Source organism: Lissotriton helveticus, chromosome 9, assembly GCF_964261635.1.
Source record: "Lissotriton helveticus chromosome 9, aLisHel1.1, whole genome shotgun sequence".
In the NCBI taxonomy this organism is placed as follows: domain Eukaryota; kingdom Metazoa; phylum Chordata; class Amphibia; order Caudata; family Salamandridae; genus Lissotriton; species Lissotriton helveticus.
In genome coordinates, this window is record NC_136070.1 from 1,034,055,433 (window position 1) to 1,034,069,657 (window position 14,225).

Here is a 14,225-nt window from a genome sequence, read left to right on the forward strand (position 1 = left end):
TCAAAAGTAATTTGTGAATCAAAAGTCAAATCTTGAGCTTTGGTGCTGTGAACATGCATGTATGTGGTATCTGTGTAGTGTAAACCTATCCAAAAGGCAGCGTAGCTGGTGAATTGTAATACTAGGACTAGTAAAAGTATTTGGCCAGTGTGGTGATAGAAGACTTGCACACAAGCAGAAGTTTAGTTTCAGAGACATTTGCCCCTCCATGGCTCGAAGGCAAACAGACTTTTTTCTAGTGCCCAGTATGGGTTTCGCTAGTAGTTGTTGATTATCTTCCAGGGATGGACAGAGGAAGATCCTGAAAAGCATATATCAAAGGGGTTCATAATTATGAAGTCAACATATGATCTGATGGAAGTCAGATTAGAAAGTTTCTACTTTCAATCACTGATATCAGTTTTCAGAGGTAGGACATCAACCAAGAGAGAGGCATATTACTAGATTCTGAAAGTTATCAGGGTCTCTCTGACCAATTTGTCAAACTTGGCACTGGTTCCTACATTAAAAGTAGGCATCACTCACTCTTAACAGCTGCTTCCTAAGCATCATCTGAGATTTGGTAAGTAATCATTCTGTTCTTCGCATAGGGCAGAATCCCGAATGTAGAGGATAGAGAAGCCATTATTGTCACGGTACAACAGGAGTTTGGATGTATGATGTAACAACGCATGTTATTACTGATGGAGCGAGATAGAAAACAAAATTTTGTTTAAACTCGCGAAGTCACATTTCCATAACATGAATAATAATATTAATAATTTGTGATATGTTGTGCTAATACAACTTAGATTAAACTTTACACATGGGGGGACTAACATGTGTGCTCATAAACGTGCATATTTGTTGCATCTTTTTGTTCGTGCAAAATAATAAAATAATTTATTGTTTTCGTTTCTGTCATTACTAACTGCTGCAAAAATTTAAAGAAGCATGTGCTTATTTTGCTTCCCCTTGTCTACGTGATGTCATTTCTACTATTCTAGGTGCGAATAAATCTTATGGATTGGTAGATATAAACGCTGCTTTATTTGTTTGCATTTGCTAGGTAACATTTGACTAATCGGGTTGGTTAATTAATTAGTGAACCAAGGGGTGGATACAGAATTTACATTATTTCTTACATTAATACTTTTCTTGTGTTTGTTTTATACTAGAAAGCTTAAGTTGCCTGCTTTTGGGCCTAGTCACTTGAGTCGTAGAAAAGAGCTGACTTGTAATTCTGCAAAAGTCACGAGACGCCCATTCTGAATTAAAGCGTTTATCAAAGCTGCATTCACAAAGCAAAAACTGATGTGCTGTCATCATTCTGTCGGACGTGGCCAAGGTCGAAAGTGAACATTTTGTCAGCCTTAACTTGGCATCCGCGGAAGTTGCTTGGAAGTAGCGAGAACAAATTTGAACATTTGTTACAAACTCAGGAAGCTCCTGGTTTCACGTGGAAGAGACAATGGTCTTTATGAAACATGATCTAATGGAACTTTTGAAAAGTGGGTGACATGTCACTTGTCACTCTCAGCCAATGGGACGTCGAAGATTTCTGAAAACTTTCCTTTGCGTAGTTTAGTTAGTGTAGAAAGGTATAAAAAGTCATGTCCCTAGGGATGGGCTGGCTGCTGCTTTCTGACTTTCCGATGAGGGTGATGTGCTGTCGGACTTTACTTGGAGCACGTAAGAATCCTCAAAGAACTTTACTTTAATTTCTATTATTTTAGCTCAGTTAGGGACATAGGTTTTAGAAATGCTAAACTTTAAAAATTCTCATAAACTTTGATTAAATTGCTTAAACTGCTTTTTCTCATGATTTTTACATACATGTTTACTTTAATGCTAATAAAATTCATTTATAAAACATTCAACTTATATACCATAATTTAGTAATAAAAATCTTACTTTTGACAAACAAGCTGGTCTTGGTTATTCAGAAGTGTGGGTTACTATTAGCTAGATCACGTCGCCTATGGTGGTCGTTTAAATAGTGAGAATGTGTTATAATGACAATATTCATTTCGCTAATGTATAATAGTGTATATAGTTTGTAAATTAGGTGTACATAGATTTATCCTGACCACCTGATTCAGTAGGCCCAAAATATGTCAGGTTTATAAAATGGGTCCATGAGTTAGTATAGAGTTTGTTATTAGGTTATGAAGTTGGGTAACGTTGTTTATGACATATTTTCTATAGCCCGCTGGATCAATTCTCTGGTAGCAGAAATTGATGGTTGCTAAGGAGTAACCAAGGTAATATGTTGGTTGCTAAGGGTTATTAAAGTGTTATGGTATGGAAATAGGATCGATGTTTTAACACATGTTGAGTCCGTTATTCGTGCTATCTGTAAGCTATACCGGTATAGATTGTGTGGCGAGAAATTAGTCACGCAAATCATCTGTTCTGTTTGTAGTGATATCGCCGAGTATCACAATTGGTATCGCCGTGTACCAGAAGTATTGTCGCCGTGCAATACAGTGTTGTCGCCGAGCAGCACAGTGTTAGGGCTAGGTGTGAATCTTGTATAAGTGAGGGTTTTCTAAGAAATTAGAGCAGCATGAGAATAGGGACAAAGCGCCTTCCATAAAACTCACTGTGATAAGAGTATTAGTTATATTCGAGCTTGAGTGAAGGGTAGGATAACGTCGGTGCATGATTATCTATAAACAGGTTAGAGTCCTGTACGGGTACATGTTTCATATCTATAAACAGGTGAGAGTCCTGTACGGATAACGTCGTTATTTTGCTAACGGTGCATGATTTCTATAAACAGGTGAGAGTCCTGTACGGATTTCATGTGTGTTCGAAATTAGGGAATTTTCCGTGTGAAAGTGCGAGTTTGATTTGTATTTTATGTTCAAGCGGAACTCTTAGAACTGTCACTTCGCGGTGCGTTCAGAGCAAAGTGAGTTCATAATTATACGTGTTAGAAGGGTGGGGTAAGGGTTACTCTACTGACAATTGAAAATTATCCTTAGTGCGAATAGCGCCGTCTATTCCGAAGTGTGGATACTTGAATGTGTGTAAACTATCCTAAATAGTGAAACAAACAGATGAGTCTTTATTGTCATTGTTAAGAATTAATTTACACTGAAAAGTGTTCTTAAAATGGCGCTGTGAGAAGATTTTGTGAAGGAGGGGTAAGCGCCGGAGTGAGAAACGAGAAACCGCAGCTGCTGTGTACGTCACAGAGCCGCGCTGGGATTGGGTGACCTACGTCACAAACTGTATTCTGATTGGCTCTTGAGTCTCTGACGATTCGTAAGCTGATTGGTTCGTCAGGAAAACTCCATTTTTATTGGTTGAGCTGAAAGGTGACGTAGCTCGACAGTCATTGGCTTGTTGGTGTGTTTCGCGCACGGATTGGTTGTTTTGCGGAACATCCCGGAAATATTTTACGAACGATTTTGTGAATTAGATTTAACTCTTAAAAATGAGTTATCATTTTAAACATGTTGAGAAAAAGCCAACATTACTTCAAAAGTTTAAGAATTTATTTTCGCCTGACAAGAAAATCGAAACGCGAGGTGGTAAATTACTTCATAAGTATAAAACACCTGCAGCGTACATGGAAGGTGAATATGGATATCATACTGTCTTATGGTTCGATAGTTGGAAACGTTATACTAAAAACGACGGTGTTTTAACTTGGCCTGATGATGGTTCATTTAATGTAAAAGTCTTGAGAAATTTATGAGAGAAAATGAATGCTCTTGTTCCAAAACCGAGACCAACTCAATTTGAAGCTTTAGTTGAGTGGGAAGATGAGATGTATCAGTTACAAAGAGAAGCTAGTGGAATTAAAAGACCTTCTAAAAATCCACCATGGAGAAGAGAAACTCATGAAGATAGATTGAGAATGTGGAGACAGGGAAACATGAGTGAAGGATTGTATTTAATACAGGAAATGGTAATGGGTACTCCTACAGGGAAATCTATGGAAAGTGAATCTGAAGATGCTGTTATGGAAGAAATTTATACAACAGCTAGAAAGAATCAGCCTTTGAGACCTCCTAGATCATGGTCTACTCCGGTGGTTTCTACTGAAACTTCACCGAGTGCACCTCCAATTAATGAAGCTCCTAAACTTTATCCAAACAATTGTGAAATTATTGAAACTCCTAGAAGACCAGAATTCGATAATGCTCGAAACGAAGGCAGATATTTTACAATGGCTCCTAGAGCAAGAGAAGCTCCAAAGGATTATAACAGAGAGGCAAGAAATGTTGAAGATGTCAATTCTGCTGAATATTTGAGATCTAAAGAAGAATTAATTAAAAGAATGACAAAAGGCATGGAAGCTGTGACAGTTCCAGTAACGATTGGTCCTGTTCAGCCTGTATTTGACCAAAAAGAATCTAGCAAAACAGGTTTAACTATTCCTCTAAATGCAGAAATTCAGAGAGTTGCTGAAAAATTTTATTCAGATTTATCTGAAATAAACTCTTCTAGATTGAGAATGCCTGATTTAACTTTTAATGAGGATTTATCCCCAAAAACACCAATGGGTGCTGTATCAGATGTAGGGAGTCCTGAAAGCAGGGTAACCACACCAAAACTTGATGTGGCTAAATTAAAAGCAAATATCGAAGAATTAATAATCGGAACAATTGGTCCAGATAGTTTAAATTACTATCGAGATGATGAACTACTGTTCATTTGCAAAAGCATTCAGTGGAAAACGAAAAACAAATATGATCAATTAGAGGATCTAGCAGCAGAACTTGAAATCGATGTGAGTAAACAAAAGAACTTTGCAAAACATTATAGATTAGATTTTTCAGAAAGTGACATTGAGAGTTTGAACTCAATGGGAAGAATAGTACATATAAAGGATTTGATTGTTTACATCAAAAAGCTAGGAGAACTGAATAAGTGGAGAGTAAAATGGACGAAAAAGAAGGAAGATGAAAGATTGGAAAAATTGTCAAAACAATTTCCAATGAGAGAGATTGCAGGTGGAGGATATGTTCATGTCCCTTGGTCGAGACAGGACATTCTGTTATTCACAAATGACTTTCCAAAATTGAGGGAAAAACCAGTTGAATGGTACAGGCAAGTCGATAGATTTATCAAAGTGTCAAAAGTTCTGTGGATTGATTTAGATGGATTTTTCGACATTGTCGTTCCATCTGATCTTTGGACAGAATGTAAAATATCAATTAGTTGGCCAAAAACAGAACCTGAACGAATTAAAGAAACAGGTGCTCCAAATCCACTTGTAATGGATTTTTATGAAAAAGTAATTGTTTGGATGAAAAACAAAATTCCACCCAAAGAAGTTGATTGGGTTAAAATAGAGAGGACTGAACAGGAAACAAAAGAATCAGTTCATTCTTTTTATGAAAGACTACTGTTAATCTTTAAACAATACAGTGGTTATGAAAAACTAGATGAGAAAGACATGAGTCATTTTGTCTATAGATTTGTTTATGGACTAAAACCTGAAATTGGAGACATGATCAGAAATAGCATTGTAGGATGGCAATCACTTTCTGTGGATGATATACTGAGAAAAGCTAAGTATTGCAGCGATGAATTAGAAGTGAGACAGAAGAAGCTAAAGGAAAAAGCAATGTGGGCACAGGTGAAAGTAGCTGAGCAACAGGTTGCCAGCATGGGTAATAAGAACACTAATTTTGTTCAAACTGGAAATACGAACCAGGTACAAGGAAAGTTTAAAGGTAATAATTTCCAAAAGAAATTTAGCCCAAAGATTGAGGAGTTAAAACAGAGATTACCTTGTTTTAATTGCGGCGAAATTGGACATTGGAGAGACGAGTGTCCTCATCCTCCTAAAAACTTAAAGAGTCCCTTATTGAATTCACAGATGCAGAATGGTGTTGAACTGCAGCAACAGCTACAGATGCAACAGGGGTTAAACGAATTTAACATTCAGCGACAGTTGCAGCAACAGCAACAGCAACACCAACAGGTGAATAATCATCAAGATCAATTGCCACAACCACCTTTTCCGAATTGTGGGGGAGTTCAAAAATATAATCCAAATGTGGGATTTCAGGGAAATGAACAGGTAATAAAACCACAAAAGCAGCAAAAACAACAAAGAGTTCAAATGCAAAATGCTTCACAACAGTTTCTATTAGCAGAAAGTCAAGACAGTGATTCTGATGATTATTGTTGACGATGCCCGAGAGAGGAGGAAGAGTGTGTTGTTGGAGCCACTCTTGAGGTTGACCAGTCTGGTCCTTTTGTAAACGGGAAAGTTAATGATGTAGACATCACTTTTCTAGTGGACACTGGTGCTACTCGTTCTACTGTTAGATCAGTGGAAATTGAAAACCTACCTCTCTCTGGGGATACCATCCAAGTTGTCGGAGTAAGTAATCAGCAAATTAAAACAGACTTAACTGATCCAGTTCCAGTTGAAATTGGAAATTACAGAGACAAACACAGATTTGTGGTTTGCAATAGTAGTCCAGTGAATCTGTTGGGCAGAGACATCCTATGTAAAATGAATTGCCGAATATATTGTTCTCCTGATGGAGTAGAATTACAAACAATGGAGGAAGATGGTTTGTACAGAATGACAATGATGATGATGGAAGCAGAAGAAACAAAATTGTTTCCTGCATTAGAAAAGAAAGATTTGCCTGAAGAGCTCAGAGAAACAGTAAATTCAGAAATATGGGATTTTGATGGAAAAGAAATGGGTCTAATGAGAAAAATAGATCCAGTGAAAATTACATTGAAGCAGGGAATAGAATTTCCAAACACTCCACAGTATAAAATGAAAACAGAAACAATTGAAGGGATTACACCAATTATTGAAAATTTCATTAAACAGGGTGTATTAAAGGAAATGGAGAGTAGTCCTTGTAATTCACCAATTATGGGAGTTAAAAAGGCAAATGGAACATTTAGAATCGTACAGGATTTGCGAAAGGTTAATCAAATTGTTGTTCCATGTTGTCCAGTGGTTCCAAATCCAGCAGTAATTCTGTACCAGATTCCACATGATGCTGAATGGTATACAGTCATTGATCTTTGCAATGCTTTCTTTACGGTTCCTTTACATCCAGACAGTTATGAAATCTTTGCTTTCAGATTCCAAGGTAAGACCCTCGGATGGAGCAGAATCCCTCAGGGCTATACAGAGAGTCCTTCAATCTTTAATGAACTGTTAAAAAGATCATTAGAAAACCTAGATTTACCTGGTAGATCTACGTTAGTGCAGTATATTGACGATTTGTTAATAGCTGCAAAGACAAGAGAAAATTGTGTGACAGACACAATAATTCTGTTAAATCGCCTTGCAGATGAGGGACATAAAGTGTCTCCAGCTAAGTTACAGTTTTGCAAACAAGAAGTAAAATATCTTGGTCACAGAATTGCAAAGGGAAAAAGACAAGTAACAATTGAGAGAATAAAAATGATTCAAGCAATGTTACCTCCAAGAACACAGAGACAAGTCAGAATGTTCTTGGGAATGGTTGGTTACTGTCGACAATGGATAAGTGGATTTTCAGTAATTGCAAAACCACTACAAAGATTGACAAAATCAGATGTAAAAGATCCAATTATTCTCAATGATGTTGAGATGGAATCTTTTGAGAACCTGAAAAAGAGCTTATGCCAAGCTCCTGCTTTAGGTATGCCAAATTATGAGAAAGATTTTGAACTGTATTGCAGTGAAAGGGAAGGATGTGCATTATCTGTGTTAATTCAGAGACATGGAAATTTAAAGAAACCTATTGCATACTTCTCTGCAGTTCTTGATCCTATTGCAAAAGCATTACCAGGTTGCTTAAAAGCAGTTGCAGCTACAAGTATTAGTCTTGAACAAAGTGAAGGAATCATTATGGGATTTCCTGTGAAAGTTTTTGTGCCTCATTCAGTTGAAATATTGCTGACAAGAGGTAAGACTCAGCATTTAACCAGTAGCAGATTGACAAAGTATGAGAAAATCATACTAGGAGCAGATAATGTCTCGATTTCAAGATGTTTGAATCTGAATCCTTCTACATTACTGCCTGATTCTGAAATTGTGGATGACATTGAAACAGAACATGAATGTTTAGATGTCATGGAGTTCTGCACAAAACCAAGAAAAGACATCAAAGACAGACCTTTGTCTGAATCGGATTTTGTCTACTTTGTAGATGGCTCATGCTTAAGATCCGAAGGAGGTGTCTTGAAAGCTTCATATTCAGTTTGTACAGTTAAGGATGTTGAAGAAGCATCATGTCTCGAAGGAGTTCGTTCAGCTCAAGTAGCTGAATTGATTGCTTTGATTCGTGCATGTGAAATATCGAAAGATATAAGAGTTACCATCATTACTGATAGTCAGTATGGGTATGGAGTTGTACATGATTATGGACAACTCTGGTCACAGAGAGGATACATGACATCAGCAGGGTCACCAATTAAAAATGCAGTCTTCATTAAGAGATTAATTGAAGCAATACAATTACCAAAAGAAATTGCCATTGTTAAATGTGCAGCGCACACTAAAGGAGTTGATTATATCTCCAAGGGCAATGCCTTTGCAGATGAGACCGCGAAATACTGTGCGAGAAAAGGTTATTCATACAATCGGGAAAGAAGTAAAGAAACTGATTCAAATTCATTAATGCTAACAACAGTTGTAGAAACATGGCATGAGATTAGAGATTTACAAAATGAAGCAGATGATGAGGAAAAAGACTTATGGTTAAGATCAGATTGTAGACCACGAGAAGAGGATGGAGTGTGGGTTTACAAAGATGGCAGAGTGGTCTTACCAAATTGTTTGATTGCTGACATGGCCAGATTATATCATGGTCCAGCACATCTGGGAAGAGATTCTATGGTCAGACTTTTCAGAGAAACATGGTTTAACACCAAGTTTAGAACAATTGCTGAATCTTTTTGTCAAAGGTGTTTGTCATGCCAACAAATGAATCCGAACAGAAAATCAGTGGTGGGGACGGGAATAATTGGTCGAGAGGGTGGTCCCTTTACCAGGTTACAAATGGATTTCATTGAAATGCCCTTACACAACTGTTTGAAATATGTGCTTGTAATTGTTTGCTTATTTTCAAGATGGGTAGAGGCTTTCCCCACACGACATTGTGATTCAATTACAGTGGCAAAACTGATGCTCAGAGAAATCATCCCAAGGTACGGTTTTCCAGTCACTATTGAGAGTGATGGAGGAAGCCATTTTGATAATAAACTGATGAAATTAATTTGCGAAGCTTTGAGCATTGAGCAGAAAATACATTGTGCATACAGACCAGAGGCATCTGGAGTGGTTGAACAAATAAATGGAACAATTAAAAACAGAATTGGAAAAATGTGTCTTGAAACAGGGGTAAAGTGGACTGATGCTCTTCCACTTGTTTTGATGTCATTGAGAAGTACACCAGATAAAAAGACAGGTTTGAGTCCTCATGAAATTTTAATGGGAAGAGTTATGAGGCAAGCTTTTGTACCTGTAGGTAAACTGTTAAGCATAAATGACAGTGCTATTTTGGATTACTGTAAAAGGTTATCTGATATGGTAACTTCTGTGTCTAATCAGGTGGGAACTGAAGCACAGTCAAATGAAAAGGTTTTGACACATGATCTGAGACCTGGCGATTGGGTCAGAACAAAAGTACATCGGAGAAGAAATTGTCTGGCTCCTAGATGGCAGAAGCCTAGGCAAATAATTTTGGTCACTACTAATGCTGTAAAGTGCAGAGGATTGAAACGGTGGATCCATCCTAGTCATACTATTCCAGTACCAACTCCTGAGAGTTCTGATGTTGAAAGTGACACCACAGATGATTCTGATTCTGAAGCAGAAGGTGAAACTGAAGGTGAAATAAATCCAGATTCTGAAAATCGACAAGAAAGTCGACATCTGGAAACTGTACCAGTGACAAGAAAAGACTTAGAAATCATTGAAATAGATTCTGAAGGTGACGAGAATCTGTTAAAAGGAAAGATAACTGAAGATTCGGTTGTCTTAGTCGAAGACAAAGAAGCAGAACAAAAAGAAGTTTCAGACCAGGAGAGTATCGAAAGGCAGAGAACAAGCTCTGAAGTAAGGAACAGAAGTCCGAAATCTGGGAAGTTGGGGGTAATTGAAGAGGAGGAGGAAGACGAATTACCGAGTACCAGTGACAGAAAACAAAGTGGAGTTCCTGAAGGAGTGAAATTGCCGAATAGAGAAGTTCCTGAGTCAATTGAAATTTCAGATTACGAAACTGAAGAAAGTGACGTGGAAAGTAGAAACAAAAAGAAAAGGACTTGGAAGTCAGAATCAAATAATTCTGAACCAAAAGAAAAGTACGTGAGAAAAGCAGACTACTGGCCTGGTGGAAGATTGAGAGTGAGGTTAGTGAGAAAACCGAAAGAACAAGTCGAAGAGATCAGTAGTCAAAAGAGTCCTGGAAAAGAAGTTGGAGTTGGAAGGAGAATTGAAGTAGTGTCGAGAAAAGGAAAAAGAGTAATAAGACCAAACCAGAAATACAAATCTCCTGAGTGGACTTATTTAGTAATTCCACCTGTTATTGACATATATGATAGTAGTGAAGAAGAAAACGAAATTCATGAAATTAGTGACGATGATTGAGGTACAGAGATATTAATTTGGCAGAAGGCTGAAGAAAAATTTGTTAGTTGACATAAGGTCGAAGAAAAACTGTTTAGTTGAAGAAAACTTATGTATGACATAAGGTCGAAGAAATCTTGTTTAAGGTTTAAAAAAAAAAAAAAAAAAAAAAAAAATATTTTAAAAGGGGGGTGTAAATATAAATTTAGATGTAAAATTTTTGTTTTATTTTTTAGGCTAAACTAACCAAAAATGCCTTATGTTAAGGAGAACACTTCAAAGTGTACTATTTTTAAGAGATGTTGTAAGATGACTCTGGTATGTCTGCTCATTTTAATTCTGCTCTGGTTGGTTTTAGCTGTGATTATTCCTTTAGAGATGAATAGAGAATTACACAAAGTTAACATAACAAACAAAGTTTTGGATAGCCAAACTAGACATAGTGCTTCAGCGAAAGTTATTGATCATCAACCTAACATTCATCAAGATAAAACAATTAGTGATTTTTCAAGTAATACATTCACAAAGCTTTTGAGTGAATATGTTAAGGTAATGGATGCAAAAGACTGCTATGTCTGCGTTAAGTTACCTGCTTCTGTTTCTGAAGGAGTAACATATAATATGCTTCCTCTCACTTATGGTGTAACATGTAGTGTGTTAACTAGCTTATTTTATCAAACTGGACGTTTAGAATATTATTATTCAGATTTTGACGAGATTTTCGCAAACATTAAGGTTGAAAATGCTTTAAATAAACACAAAAAGGCAAAACAAATGAGAGAATATTTCCTTGTTACTAATGAACTCACATATGAGTACGCTTATAAAAATAATCTAACTTGCAAATTGAGTGCTGAAGGAAAGAAGTTTTTAAATATGGTTGAGGAGAGAAGAGCAATTTATAAAAGGAATGAATTAGTCAAGCAGACTAAGTCAAGCTTCTGGCAAAGAGAGGATGAAAAGTTAAATAGCAAAATGCTTGAAAATGTTGCAATTCACATAGACAAACCAGTTAGTGGAAAGCTTTGCATTAGAAGAGATAACACACTTTTTGATAATTACTTTGTTGGTGCAAGTAACTGTGAAGATACTTATCAGATTATGGGAGGTTGGGGATTCAAAGGTGGAAAGGATCCAATCTTTCCTGGGATTTATTTTGTTTGTGGTGACAAAGCCTACTACAACCTTCCAGACCATTGGTATGGAACTTGTTATGTGGGAATTGTTTTTCCTAAAGTGTTTCATGTTGACAGAGATTCAGAAGGATTGTTTAAAATTCATAATTATGTAAATAGAGTTAAAAGAGAAACTTTTACAGAAGTTCTGGGAGATATTTTTCAAGCAGTGATACCTTTTGTTGGTATAACCCTAAATGCGGGGAGAATCAGAAAATTATCCACTATAGTTGATAGATTATCAACTGATACTGCTGATGGATTCCAATTAGTAAATGTTGAAGTTATTACAATTAGATCCATGGTAATTCAAGATCGTCTTGCTCTAGACATACTCTTAGCAAAAGAGGGAGGAGTCTGTGGCATTTTACATGTACAACATTGCTGTACATATATACCTGATGAAAGTAAGAATATTGAAATGTACATTAAGAACATTACACAAATGCATTCTGAAATAATTCCTTTAGAAGAAGAAGATTTTACAGGGAAACTTTCTAAAAGATTCCAAGAAATTAAAAACTGGTTTCATAATATTGGGAGTTCAATTCTTGGCAAGATTCTGGCACCTTTGATTATTATATTATTCATTTTTATTTTGACTAAAATAGGTTGTTTGTTGCATAAAAGAAAGAAACAGTTGAAAGAGAAAAAGAGGATCTATAAACTTAGAAAAGAAGAAGAAAGGGAGATTGAGTTACAGGAATTACATAGAGAACGTTATGCAGATCGTGAGGAATTTGCAGATACTGGCTTTTAGAATTTACTGACACAAATGAATTTGAATCATTTTCTCTGAAGTTGAAATTATAAAATTTTGGGTATTGGTGTGGTGATTTGTTAATCACCAGATGAGGGAGTTGATGGAGCGAGATAGAAAACAAAATTTTGTTTAAACTCGCGAAGTCACATTTCCATAACATGAATAATAATATTAATAATTTGTGATATGTTGTGCTAATACAACTTAGATTAAACTTTACACATGGGGGGACTAACATGTGTGCTCATAAACGTGCATATTTGTTGCATCTTTTTGTTCGTGCAAAATAATAAAATAATTTATTGTTTTCGTTTCTGTCATTACTAACTGCTGCAAAAATTTAAAGAAGCATGTGCTTATTTTGCTTCCCCTTGTCTACGTGATGTCATTTCTACTATTCTAGGTGCGAATAAATCTTATGGATTGGTAGATATAAACGCTGCTTTATTTGTTTGCATTTGCTAGGTAACATTTGACTAATCGGGTTGGTTAATTAATTAGTGAACCAAGGGGTGGATACAGAATTTACATTATTTCTTACATTAATACTTTTCTTGTGTTTGTTTTATACTAGAAAGCTTAAGTTGCCTGCTTTTGGGCCTAGTCACTTGAGTCGTAGAAAAGAGCTGACTTGTAATTCTGCAAAAGTCACGAGACGCCCATTCTGAATTAAAGCGTTTATCAAAGCTGCATTCACAAAGCAAAAACTGATGTGCTGTCATCATTCTGTCGGACGTGGCCAAGGTCGAAAGTGAACATTTTGTCAGCCTTAACTTGGCATCCGCGGAAGTTGCTTGGAAGTAGCGAGAACAAATTTGAACATTTGTTACAAACTCAGGAAGCTCCTGGTTTCACGTGGAAGAGACAATGGTCTTTATGAAACATGATCTAATGGAACTTTTGAAAAGTGGGTGACATGTCACTTGTCACTCTCAGCCAATGGGACGTCGAAGATTTCTGAAAACTTTCCTTTGCGTAGTTTAGTTAGTGTAGAAAGGTATAAAAAGTCATGTCCCTAGGGATGGGCTGGCTGCTGCTTTCTGACTTTCCGATGAGGGTGATGTGCTGTCGGACTTTACTTGGAGCACGTAAGAATCCTCAAAGAACTTTACTTTAATTTCTATTATTTTAGCTCAGTTAGGGACATAGGTTTTAGAAATGCTAAACTTTAAAAATTCTCATAAACTTTGATTAAATTGCTTAAACTGCTTTTTCTCATGATTTTTACATACATGTTTACTTTAATGCTAATAAAATTCATTTATAAAACATTCAACTTATATACCATAATTTAGTAATAAAAATCTTACTTTTGACAAACAAGCTGGTCTTGGTTATTCAGAAGTGTGGGTTACTATTAGCTAGATCACGTCGCCTATGGTGGTCGTTTAAATAGTGAGAATGTGTTATAATGACAATATTCATTTCGCTAATGTATAATAGTGTATATAGTTTGTAAATTAGGTGTACATAGATTTATCCTGACCACCTGATTCAGTAGGCCCAAAATATGTCAGGTTTATAAAATGGGTCCATGAGTTAGTATAGAGTTTGTTATTAGGTTATGAAGTTGGGTAACGTTGTTTATGACATATTTTCTATAGCCCGCTGGATCATTACAACGCGTACTGTTACATCGCAGTCGTTACAACGACTGCATGTTGCCACGCTATGCCTTTACAACGCACGTCTTTACATCGACTTGCGCTAGGCGGCGTGCTAACATTAAAAAAGTGTAATTTACTATTCCAAC

General features: G+C 36.4%; 1 protein-coding gene across 12 annotated transcripts in view; it reads right to left on the reverse strand.

Annotated features, from left to right (window-relative positions):
- The window catches only part of FOXP1 (forkhead box P1), a 935,659-nt gene that overhangs the window by 319,690 nt on the left and 601,744 nt on the right, over positions 1-14,225 (reverse strand). The window lies entirely within an intron of this gene.